Here is a 13,530-nt window from a genome sequence, read left to right on the forward strand (position 1 = left end):
ATGACGGTGGCTTGGACTAGGAATGGCATTGGAAATAAGGAGAGAGGAACAAATAGAGGGAACGTGTTTGAGAGGTAGTGCTGCTAGGATTTGATGAATGGGAAGTGGGGTGATGAAGAAAGAGAATGCATCGTTTTATGGCTGGAGCAACCAGGAGGTGATGGGAGTCTTTCTTAGGAGACCACCTAGGGTGACTGCTTACAGTGTCTGCATCCTTTGTCTGCCGTTAGAGCAGTGACCGAATTACTCTGAAGACTGAAACAGCAGTAAGTATTTGTAAATATCCTGTGACGTGAACTTTCTGGTTGTACAGACTATATCATCTCCCTTCTCTGATTCGCTAGACATGCTAATAAGTGGGCGCTGGAAACGTTAACTTCTAATCACAACCTTCTTTTGCTAAAGCCATTTTCAGCAGACACCAGTTCAGGGCAAGATCCAAACCTGTCTGGCTTCTGTAGTTTATTGCTGGTATGTCACTGTTCACTACGTGCTCACTGCAGGGAGAGGGCTCTGATGAATTTGCATTCGCTCTGGGAGACTTTTGAGAAGGTTGCCTATTTTTGTTAATTATGGCTCGTGAATTACTTTGTCAGAAATTTTGAAACCCAGAAGTCTAAAAAAATTATGAGGTATTATTAAATATTGCTAATTTCTCTATGTGGTATGAGATTTTGGCTGCGATTGGATCTTTGGGCTGTTTAGTTCCATGTTTATCATCTTGTAGAGAGTCACAGGTCCAGTTCTGCCTATTAAAGCAAATTTTAAGTTTGTTTCAAACAATCTGTTGGATAAGCGTGTGTTGAGACCTTGTTGTTTGTTCTCTATTCATGGGCAGTAAAGTAGTGAGCTTAGCACTGGAATACAAGCATCTTAGCTTGTGAAAATAATGTCTGAGTAACAGTGGGAAATGTTATCTTTTAAAATGTTCTGAATTATTTTCTTTTCCATTATAAAAATAATATATGCTCATCCTAAAAATTTTGGAAGGTACAAAATAAAACTCAGCCCTAGCCCAATCGTGAAGAACTCCATGAGCTGTTGAAGTTTCTCATAAACTGGAAGGGCTGGAACGAGCTTGTTCATTGATCTGCACCATCTTCTCATTGTGCCTATGAAGAAACTGAGGCCCAGGGCAGCCATGAGTCGAGAACCCAGGTTTCCTCACTACCAGTTTTGAACTGCTTCCCTGATTGTTTATATGGCTTCATAAGTACTTCACATTCTTGGGTTCTCACTGGAGGCACAAGGATCTGCTACCCCCTTTTAAAAAAAAAAAAAAATTATTTATTTATTTTGGGTTGCATTGGGTCTTCATTGCTGCACGCTGGCTTTCTCCAGTTGCCGCCTGCGGGGGCTACTCTTCCTTGCGGTGCGCAGGCTTCTCACTGAGGTGCCTTCTCTTGTTGCAGAGCATGGCCTCTAGGCGCGCGGACTTCAGTAGTTGTGGCACGCAGCCTTAGTAGTTGTGGATCTCCGGCTTTGGAGTTCAGGCTCAGTAGTTGTGGTACTCGGGCTTAGTTGCTCCGCACATGTGGGATCTTCCCGGACCAGGGCTTGAACCCTTGTGTCCTTCATTGGCAGGCAGATTCTTAACCACTGCGCCACCAGGGAAGCCCCCCCCCCGCCCCCTTCTTGAGTTAAGGGCCTGTGACACAGCTTGTCACTGAGCATACGCGTGGCTCCATCTGCCCCCTGGTGTTCGGGAGGCTGAATGGTCTTTTCTTCTTTTTGCTTCTTCCCCGTGGTTCTTAAGTAAGGATGGCATTAAATTGCCTTGATCTAGGTGAGTAGTTCTTAAAGAATGGTTTTTGGACTACCGCATCAGAATTATCTAGGGTACTTGTTGAAAATGAAGACTCCGTGCCTCAACCCAGGTTTGTGGAATCACAATCTCTAGGGGTGGGACTGGGAATCTGACTTCTTAAACTCAGATCCACTGAAAAATAATACTTTATCAAGAGGAATAAAACTTTTTATATTTTATCATTCAAATTGTCTTCTCTATGTTGGATAAATAGAGAGATGGATAGATAGATAGATTGATGGATAGATGTATAGGTGTTTGTAAATGGATAAAAAGTTTCTGTTTCCATGCAGAGAAACTCTTAATGGTTATCTTTTAGGCATAAAAATGGGGTGAATGGGAGAGTGGGGCTTTCTCTGTTCTAAGACACTTAGAAACCTGGATACACAGACCATAGATGTGTTTAGAATTCCTAAACACATTATAAGTATTTGTGCAGTTAAGCTATTTCTTTGAGAGACTAGAAATATCTATGTAATATTATTTAATTTGCTAGCGTGTGTATGGCCAGTGGGAGAAAGGGAATACTCCATAGCTGATATAAGAGGACACAGAAGGAACAACCAGGGGGCTCAGGGGAGATCAGAGTTAGTTTATTTATTCACTTATTTATTTAGCAAATATTCATTGAAAAACACCTAGTGTGTGCCAGAAACTGTTTGAGGTGCTGAGGACACAGGAGAGAACAAGTCAGCAGGGTCCCTGATCATGTAGCACTTCTAGTCTACTATGGGAAACACCAATAAAGAGTTAAACAAGATAACTTCAAATGGTGACAAATGCTGTGAAGAAATAAAGGAGCTGTACCATTATGAATGATCAGAGGGCCATTCTCTTGTGGACAGGGATGGTCCCTCAGAGATGACATCTCAACTGAGACCCTAACGGTAAGAAGAAACCAGCCAGGGGCATACCTGGGGAATAAGGGTTCCAGAAAAGGGAAGCTGCATGGACAAAGGTCCCAAGGTGGATTAGCTTGTTGAGTTTGGGGTACATTAAGAAAACTTGTGTGGCTAAAGCTTAATGAATAACAGAAGATACAAGATTAAGAGGAAAACAGCACCAAGCCATGTATTATAATCATGCCAGAGTAAAGAACTTGAATTTCATTCTAAGTGTAATAGAAAGTCCTAGCAGAGCTACACTGAGAGAGGGATGAGTTGATATCTTTGGATTTGGGGTTTTTTTAAAAATCACTGCAGCACTCAGAATTATGTAGAAACGTACAGTAAATTGTAAATAGATGTGCAAATACTTGGAAATTATTAAAGAAATGGTAAGATATACCATATACATGGAAGGGGAAGATCAATATCATAAAATGTCGATGTTTACAAAAAAGTATTTATAAATTCATTGCAGTTCTAAGCAAAATCCCAACAGCATTCTAAAATTTGAGTGGCAGTGTAAAAATTCACGAATTTATTAACAAGGGAGTTTTGCAAAAGGAGAAAAAAAGAGTTAGGACTCCACTAACTATCAAAATCTATTCTAAACTCTTAGTAATTAAGATACTGTGTTTTTGGTGAAAGGGTACAGAAAAATAGATGAGTGGTGCAGAATAGAGAGCCCAGTGATGAGCTGAACAAAATGGATGTTTCTGTATGATACAGGAGGACTTGGAAGTCCCAGTGGAAAACATAGAGAATCAAGAGTAAATGGTGTTGGAACAATTGGTTTTCCATACGAAAAAAATGATATTTTTTTTTCTGTGAGTGTGTTACTTTTTTGTTGTATTCACTAGTTGTATATTTTTTAGATTCCACGTGTGATATATGGTATTTGTCATTCTCTGTCTGACTTATTTTACTTTACATAGTTCCCTCCAAGTCCATCCATGTTGTTGCAAATGGCAACATTTTATTCATTCTTTATGGTTGAGTAGGATTCCATTGTGTGTGAATATATATATACACACACCACATCTTCTTTGTCCATTCACCTGTTGTTGGGTAGATGCTGCTGGTACTACTTTGAACTCCAAGAAGATGTGACCACTTCTTTTTGCTTCATTTCTCTACTGCCCAAAAGTTCTTCCTAGTATAACACTTGCCCCTGTTGCTTCCTTTGTCTTCCAAGTTACGAAATTGTCATCTAAAGAAGCCAGGAATTTGTCAGCTGCTCACACTTTTAGCAAAATGAGATGCTCAACTGATGTCTAAACAATTTCAGTCCTCTTTATCCCCATCCCTCCAGTTATGCTCCCACACCTTTCTTTTTCTGAGCATTTTGATTATTGTGATAAAGTATACTTAACATAAAATTGACCATTGTAATTATTATTATTATATATATATTTTTTTTGCGGTTCGCGGGCCTCTCACTGTTGTGGCCTCTCCCATTGCGGAGCACAGGCTCCGGACGCGCAGGCTCAGCGGCCATGGCTCACGGGCCCAGCTGCTCCGCGGCACGTGGGATCCTCCCAGACCAGGGCACGAACCCGTGTCCCCTGCATCGGCAGGCAGACTTTCAACCACTGCGCCACCAGGGAAGCCCCATTGTAATTATTTTTAAATGTACGATTCAGTGGCCTTAAGTACACTCACAATGTTGTACAGCCGTCACCACCTCTGTCTCTAGAATCTTTTTCATCAGCTCATACTGAAACTCTATGACCATCAAACAGTAACTTCCCATTCCTCAGTCCCCTCATCCCCCGATGACCTCTGTTCTACTTTCTCTAGGAATTTGACTCTAGGAACCTCATACAAGTGGAATCAAACAATATTTATCCTTTTGCATCTGGCTTATTCCACTCACCGTAATGTTTTTTTTTTTTTTCACCATAATGTTTTAAAGATTCAGTCACATTGCAGCGTGTATCAGAATTTCATTCTTTTAAAGAATGGATACTATTCCATTGTATGTATATACCACATTTTGTTAACCCATTCATTCGTTTATGGACACTTGGGTTGTTTCTACCTTTCTGCTGTTGTGAACAATATAACAGATAATGCAGCTATGAACATGGTGTACAAATATCTATTTGAGTCCCTACTTTCAGTACTTTCTGGTAACATACCCAGAAGTGGAATTGCTGAATCATAGTAATTCTATGTTTAATTTTTTGGGGATCGAGTGCACAGTTAACTTGGGCAAATTAAAGAAGAGGGCATGAGATGCTGTCCTGAATCTCCCATTTCCTGGTTGATCACAGTTCCTTCAGGTATATCACCATTCCCAGAGTGATTCTGTTATTTAAAAATATTGGGGTTACTGTAACTCATCCATCCTAATTTATTCAGACTTGCAGTTCTTTGCTCATCCTCAGATACCTAATAGCACAAATATCTTTCACTAAATTTTATGGGTGAAATTATATGCTCTAATTGCATTTGTGTATTTGGTACGTCCGAAGATCTTAACACACAGCTCTCACTCGTGTTCAGAGTCATGGCAGAATATATTTACATAACTCTCTTAGCTTGCCTTTTCTCCCTTCCTTTCTTTAATCTCCTTCCAAATACCATCCACTCTGTTTCTATTCATAGGCTTTGGGGTTTTCAAATTGATGCATATTTACTTCGTGTATAGTGCTGTTTGTCACAGGCAGGAGTCCTTGTGCATGGGGCCATGGAATCAAAGAACTTACTAGCTGTGTGTAACTTCATACAAGAGATTATATTTCCCTGACTCAGTTTCCTCATCTGCACCATTTAATAAAACCTATATTATTTTCGGAGTTTCTAGATACATCAGAGGCCACATAAGTGGTGTACCCAACTCTGGCTTAGGTGGGTGCTCGATAAATGGTAGTTTTCTAGACAGTTGGGAGGTATCTGTTCATATCTCTTTTTTCTGTCCTTGTGATCTGAGCTGACAGAAGCTGTTCAGTCTCTGTTAACACAACTAAAATAAGGTACTTAGAGAGTTCTTTGTACGTGATGCTAGATGCTGCTTGTTATATCGTTATTTACTAGGAACTTTTGTCATCTAGTGGACACAGGACAGTTGTGGAGAGATGGTTCAATAAGGCAGAAAATACACGGAGTCGTTCCAGCACCAGTTTTCCCTATGTGCGTAATCTTTTGCAAATCACTCTCTCTCTCTCTGAGTCTAATTAATCTGTAAAGTAGGGGCTTGGACTCTTAACACGTGCCCAGTATATTCTTTCTAAGCCCAGTATTTTACCTAATAGTCTTGCGGACCAAGGGGATGACTGGGTGTGGGAGGTCTTCATTCTGATTTAGTACGACCCAAACCACTACCCCATCCCCTCACTCTCTACCTACATTACACTCTATCAACATCAGATTTCACTATGTAGATTTAACATAGTTCATATTTTAATGTTTAATTTTAAACACCTAACATAAAATTAGCCTCTTACTAGCTTTAAGAGCTACTTTTCTCCTAAAAGGATATTGAAGAAGATTGCCTACAAGAAACTCCCAACCTACACTACGCTCTCATTGTAGATGAGTTCTTAGAATATCTAGTTACCGAGTCCAAGCTCATACTGCTTGCTGCACTACAGACGAATAAATCGAGAGACAAGCTGTTGGGGCAAGGAATAGAGACTTTATTCAGAAAGCCAGCAGTTTGCGAAGATGGTGGACTAGTGTCCCAAAGAACCTTCTTACCCCAGTTAGAATTCAGGCTACTTTGCTATAAAAGGGGGAGCGGATGTGGTTGGTGGTTACATACTTCTCGATGCCAGAATCCTTTGTTATTGCAGCTGTCCACATAGATCTGGTCGTAATGTTCTTATAAACCTCCACAACCAATGTTGTTCTTTGTTCTGCAATTTTTTATCTTTATATGAATGGAAAAGTGTTATACCTTTAAAAGTAAGAGCCTTGAGAATGGGCTATAATGTATATTTCAGGCTATAGGCAACAGTCTTTTACAGAGACAGCGTGACTAAGCACAAGCAACAAAGCACAAGGGTTAGCGCTAGGAATAAACCCAATATGGAGTCAGGTTTGTTCTTCTCTCTTACAGTTCCTGTTAGAAAAGATGGATTTGTCCTATGGCAGCAGTAAGGAGAGAGCCGTTAAAGGTGCTTGTGAAGGAATCATACTGAGTTCTTTCTGCTTCCTGGTGCCACCTTCCACCTCATACCTGTGTCACATCTAGAGGAGTTGAGGGTCAGATGGGATGGGCTGTGGGGTCTGCTGAGGATGGTGCAACAGTGGAGTTGCATTGAACCACGTGGCACAATGATGAATACCACATCTGCTGCCTCTGCCCTCCTCTTCTCGTCCAGTTTTCACACCCTGCTCTGTGTGAAACAGTTTGGGCCCACAGTTGACAAGCGAGAATTGTCCTTCCCGACTGAAGGAGAGCTTCTGGGGAAAAGGTGTTTTCTTTTATAGGGAGAATGACAAATCCATATAAATGAGTGTATCTTATGGCGCAGTACACATGCTAAATTTCATCAGTATTCATGACACGTGCCTCATTCTCTCCACCACTGACATCTGTTAAAACTAGGTTCAGGAGTAAACCATCCTGGTTTCAGCAATTCCGAAATATTGTATTGAGTTCTCCCACTCTCACAGCCTTGATTTTACAACTGACTGTAGCTAACTTATAGTGCTTTAGCGTCTCCTACAGAGACAGAGGCTAGCATTCTATATTCAATGAAAGGCCTTACGTGAGAAGCCAAATCAGTATCAGATCTTTAGTTGTTAAGGAGGAGAGCCTCTTTTCGTCTGTATTTTGAGATAGCTCTATTCTAAATCTCACCTAATTAGGTGAATTTCTAAAACTGTGATTAAACTATAGCCAATCAAAGGAAAATTAGAAATAAATTAGAAGTCCCTGATTTGAGATGTCTGGTTCTTTCCTATATGCCTACAGAAGTCAAGGAGCTGCTCCCTTCTGTGTTTCAGGTTTTGATGAGAAATCCGGAAGAAAGAATATGTGAAGGAAAAAGATGACATCTGTGCCTGGCAAACAAAATCCAAAGATTATTACAGTGAAAACAAAAGGAAAGCAAGACAGTACTTACTAGTTCAAGGTAAGCAGACATCTCTGTAAATGCTGAAGTCTGATAGAACAGGTAAGTGGGTTTATGAATGTTTGTGAGTGTGCGTTGAGTTGTCAAATGGGGATAGGATATATGATATGATCTACCATCTAAACATCTGTGCTATGAGCAATGAGGAAGAAAATCAGTAAATAGTTAGTCTGCTACTCTCACATAAAAGCTAAGTGCCCAAAAGTTAAATGATAGATTACATTTTAAAAAGGGGTTCTCTTGTCAGAAAGGAAAACAAACAAAAAAATAATGAACAATGCTCTAACTCTACTGTGCCAGAGACACATTTCCTACAATATATTTCCAATATTCTATTTGCACGTTTGTAAAATTGTCTTTTTATTCGCAGTTGAACATTTGACCAATTTAAGTCCACTGGACAATTGAGCAACACTAATGATTATTTTTATATATGCAATGATTTTCTTCCTTAGCTTAGTTGCAGTGAAGGTGTGCTTTATATCTTTTATATCAATACTTTGGGGTTTGTTTTTCCATTTTTCACTGCTTTTTAGAATACAGTGAGGGGGGGAATGAAATATTCCAATGGTTGCCTAAGCCTGCCATAGTGATGACAATGCGATAGAGACCAAATGTGGGTGTGTAGGTAGCACGTCCATGTGCTCTCTCAAGATTTTTCTGCGTTAGTTGATCTCAGTAGTTCATATTTGAAAGGCAAAGGTGGTTTGAAGTGTGCTGATGTCTAATGTGCAAAAAGTATGACTTGTGCACTAATAGAATGTACAACAGTTAAAGACAGTGTTTTCCCAGTCTTCTCAAAATGCTGCCTCTAGGGACTTGCTTGGTGGTCCAGTGGTAGAGAATCCATCCTGCAATGCAGGGGATGCGGGTACAATCCCTGGTCAGGGAACTAAGATCCCACATGCTGCGGGGCAACTAAGCCCTTGTGCCACAACTACTGAGCTCATGCGCCTCAACTAGAGTCCATGTGCCGCAAACTACGGAGCCCACACGCCACAAGTAGAGAAGAGAAAAAACCCGCACGCCACAACTAGAGAGAAGCCTGTGCACCACAAAAGAGCCCGCACACCGCAACGATAGATCCTGCATAGCTCAACGAAGATCCCACGCGCCTCAACTAAGACCTAACGCAGCCAAAAATAAATAAAATAAATAATAAATAAACCTTAAAAAAAATGCTGCCTCTAGTGAAATTAATGATAGGATTGCAAATTCTGCACGCTGGCCCCTGGTGGCGAGGACTACAGTGTAGTGGTCCAGGACATGGACTCTACCACTTACCTCTTGTGTGACTGCAGTGAAAATGATGAATCTTCCTTTGCCTCAGTTTCCTGGATTAGGGAAGGATGAGTAGATGAAATGAGTTAATGCATGCAAGGCACTTGGGCAAAGGCCAAGCGTATAAAGAGTGCTCAGTAACTGTTAACTGATTTTTTTTCATTGAGTGAAGTGTACTTCGGGGATGGACATTTCAGTCGTCTGTTTTTTGGGCAGTAGAGACGTGGAAAAGCCCAAAACATGTCAGGGAAGTGAAGGGCGATAATTCTAACCCTGGGCGTGTGCACACTTTCCGAGAGACTATCATTGGGGCTGCCGGGCACCAGGCAGAGAAGTAAGAAAGTTAGAGGGGAGCTCAGGGCATTTCTCAGATTCTTACTGATTTATGTACTTTGAGAAGTATTAGTGAATATAGACTTAAATGATGTAGAATCTTCTTAAGTCACAAATCAGGCTGTTTGCTGTCATCTGTAAGGCTTGGTGTCTGTAAGGCTTGGCGTGACCCGGCTGTGGCCATTCTCCCAGCCTCACCCCCTTAGTTCCTTATGCTCACTCTTACCTCCTTCCTCACCTTCTAAATCACACCAGCTCTTTTGCACTTGGAGCGTTTGCACACACTCAATGCAGCCTGGGTGCTTTCTGTTTTGGCACCTAACTCCTGGCCTTTTCCTTTAATCTCAGACTGGATTTTCTCTGGCTTCTCTACTCAGAAGGACCCCTTTGTGATGTTATCTTCCAAAAATATCATCCCTAGTGACATCCTCGTCAACGGTGACTATGAGTGCTGTATTGTCCATATCCTTGCAACAAGGTGTATTCAAAATTTTTTCATCCTTGCCAGTCCGACAGATGATGAGCTTGGTTATTTAAAGTTGGTATAAGGGAGGATGTGAAGGTATGCAGTGAGGGCCGAGGTTAATCATTCATTAACTCATCTTTGGAGGCTGTTTCCTTTCTTTTTAGCACAACATTGTATACTTCAATTAAAAAAAAAAGAAAAACTTGTTTCCTTTATAGCACTCATGATTATTGGGAGTTATTTTCTTTATTTGGCTGTTCAGTTATTTTTCACCTGCCCTTTTTACTGGTAAGTAAAAAAGTACATAAATTCTGTGAGGCCCAAGATGGTGTTTGCCTTTTCACAGTGATATTCTGGGATCCGGGTTCAGCAACTGCAATGTACAAAGTGCTCGAAAAACATTTTGGGAGAGAAAGAATGAATGAGAGAGACAGGCTTCCTGCCCTCAGGAGCACAGGTCTCGTGAACGAAATAGACGATTGTTCTACAGTGTTAGGGGTTCAGAAATAGAGTGAGGAGGGAATCAGTGGGTCTCACAAAAAATTAGACTCATGTAGGCAGGAGCGATATTCTGAGTATTAACAACCAGTCAGCACAAATAAAGATCAAGTTGAGCTGGCATCAGCAACGGTGCTGGGCAGGGTTTTTACCCTTCAGCTGCTGGATTGTGGGAAGGTGGGTTGGGATTCAAGGGTGGAGCTCAGGACAGTGATCTATTGCCAACCACTATGGAGGAGTTTTCAGTATTTTAGCACTAAGTGCAGCTGCATGTGTGTATTTCTACTGAAATCAGCCCTGATTATAGAAACAAGCAGAACCCCTTCTGGTCCTGGAATTCTGTTCTCTGCTTTGGTCTAGAGGACTCTGACACCCTCAAACTTCACCCCTGAGCACCCTCTGCTCTCATGGCACACCTGTACATCCTTCCTTATACCTACTTTAAATTAGCAAACTCATCACCTGTCAGACTGGCAAGGATGAAAGAAATTCCAAGTAATTCTTGTGGGAAAGATATGGACAAAAAAGCTCTCATGGTCTCTGTTGATAAGAATGTCAATAGGGGTGATATTTCTGGAAGCTAACTTGGCAGTATCTATCAAAATGTTAAATGCACATTCCTATTGACCAGCTAATAGCACTTTTAGGAGTTCATCTTCCAGGAAACCTGGTAGAAATGCAAAATGATGTATGTACTAGTATGTTCACTCTACCACTGTTTTACTGGCCGAAATATGACAGCTGTTTATACATCTGTTGTTACAAGAGTAGTAAATAAATGACGGTACTTCCATCTACTAGAATAATGTGGCTTTTAAAAATTTAGGATAGATAGCTGAAATGTATTAAGTAAAAGGGAAAAAAGCTGCCAGAATTGTGTATACCATGATCATGTTTGTTAACAGCAAATGAACACAGCCCAAGTGTCCCTCAGCAGATGAATGGATGAGAAAAATTTTATATGCAATGGAATATTATTCAGCCATTAAAAGGAATAAAGTTCTGATACAGGCTGCAACGTGGATGAACCCTGAAAACATTATGCTGGGTGACACAAAGGGACAAATATTGTATGATTCCACTTATATGAAACATCGAGAATGGGGAAATTCGTAGAGACAGGAAGTAGATTAGACATTACCTGGAGCTGGGGTGAGGGAAGATGGGGGGTTGATGATTAATGGGTACTGTTTGGAGTGATGAAAAAGTTTTGGAAATAGATGGTGGTGATTGTTGTACAACAGTGTGAATGTAATTAATACCACTAAATTGTACAGTTAAAAATGATTGAGGGACTTCCCTGGCGGTCCAGTGGTTAGGACTCTACGCTTCCACTGCAGGGGGCATGGGTTCAATCCCTGGTCAGGGAACTATGACCCTGCCTGCCATGCAGCACGGCCAAAAAAAAATTAAAAAGAAAAATAATCTGCATGTTCTGATGATTCTGGAACGATAGTATTAAAAAAAAATGAAATGGCAGGTTTTATGTCATATATATTTTACCACAATTTAAAAAACTTTAAAGAAAAAGCAAACGAACAGTCAAAAAATAAAAACACATGCATGCATGCATGCCCACGCACACTGTATAATCTGGAAAGATGTGTTTGTATTGTTAATGGTGGTTATGTCTAACAGAGGGAATTAGGGAAGAACAGAAGAAAATATTGTCCTATATACTTGTGTATTTTTGGCACTTTTCACAGTGAACATATATTTTATAATTTTTTAATTGAAGGTTTTTCTTTAAAGTTGACCTGTGGTAAAATCTTGGAGTTGGTACAATTTTCTAGCTTGTACAACCAAAACAATCCTGCAAATCTGTTTGCAGTTGAATTTGCTTGTGCCTAACATCCCTGTGCAATGTTTAACCTAGAGTGAGAATTTAATTATAGTTTAAAACACTGAGTGGTTTTCCATTTCTAGGTTAAATTATTTCTTGTGGAAAAACAGCCTCTCAATATAGACGGCATTTGGTCTTCTGACTCCCTCAGTCAGGACCAACTCTTCTATCTAGTAATTTACTGTAAAGCACGATGCTTCTGTTTGTAGTTTTACATCCCTTTCTTTGGCATTTAAGGCATGTTGGCTGTTAAAAAAAATGAGCCTCAATCTCAGAACACCGAAAAGTTTTTGCATAATAAGAGATTTTCTAAAACCCTAATAAATTGTTGCAGAAAATACCACTTTAATGGGTCATCCATTATATAAAAGGTTTAAACCCTATAATGAGATCATAAATTTGTGCAAGTAAAGAGAAAATATGGAAGGATGCACTCACCAGGCTACTCGTGTTGGTAACCTCGAGGAGATTATCTGATGGATGGCATCAGATGAAAGATTATTTATTTTTCTTTATACACTTGAGCATTGTTAAATTGTTACAATTAGGACCTTTTCTTAATCGCTTTATTAAGCTATAACTGACGTATAATAAACTGCACATATTTAAAGTGTAAAATTTGAGATCAAATATATTTAAGACAGGATCCTCGGAGAACTGTGTGTCTTGCTTGGTATTGAATGTTCAGCACCACTTAGGCAATAAAATAAAGCAGCAGCTCAGAGCTGAGAAACCCCAAAAATAAAAAATTAAGTGTACAATTTGATGTTTTGACCTACACATATACCCATGAAAGTGTCACCATTATCAAGATAATGAAAACTTCTGTCATTCCACAAGGTTTCTTTATGCCCCTTTGTAATCCTACCTACCTACCCTACCCAGCCCCTGTCTTGCCCCAGGCAACCACTGATCTTGTTTTTATCACTGTACAATAGTTTGCATATCCTACAAACCCATATAAATGAAATCATACAGTATATATCTTTTTGTCTGGCCTCTTTCACTCAGCATAATTATTTTGAGATTCATCCATGCTATAATGTGTATGGGTATTTCATTCAACTCCATATTGTTGAGTTGTATTCCATTATATAAATAAACCCCCGTTTGTTTATTTATTCACCATTGACAGACATTTGAGTTGTTTCCAGATTTCCACTATTATGAATAATGCTACAGTGAACATTCATGTACAAGTCTTCATATGGACATATGCTTTCATTTCTCTTGGGTAAATACCTAAGAGTGGAATGCCTGGATCATATGGTAGGTGTATGTTTAACTTTTTAACAAATTTTCCAAAGTGGTTGTCCATTTTACATCCCTATCTG

General features: G+C 39.9%; 2 protein-coding genes across 4 annotated transcripts in view; one reads left to right on the forward strand and one right to left on the reverse strand.

The window, feature by feature from the left end:
* The window catches only part of FRMD4B (FERM domain containing 4B), a 336,715-nt gene that overhangs the window by 94,761 nt on the left and 228,424 nt on the right, over window positions 1-13,530 (forward strand). For all 3 annotated transcript variants that reach the window (XM_082849085.1, XM_082849084.1, XM_082849087.1), the window contains exon 2: window positions 7,648-7,775. The gene's annotated coding sequence lies outside the window, so the exon portion shown is untranslated. The remainder of the gene's footprint in view (window positions 1-7,647; window positions 7,776-13,530) is intronic.
* Window positions 1-13,530, reverse strand: part of LOC309967017 (cytochrome c-like) — a gene marked incomplete at both ends in the record, with an annotated part of 74,148 nt that overhangs the window by 16,371 nt on the left and 44,247 nt on the right. The window lies entirely within an intron of this gene.

This window comes from Leucopleurus acutus (assembly GCF_964270905.1).
Source record: "Leucopleurus acutus genome assembly, chromosome: 10".
Taxonomy (NCBI): Eukaryota; Metazoa; Chordata; class Mammalia; order Artiodactyla; family Delphinidae; genus Leucopleurus; species Leucopleurus acutus.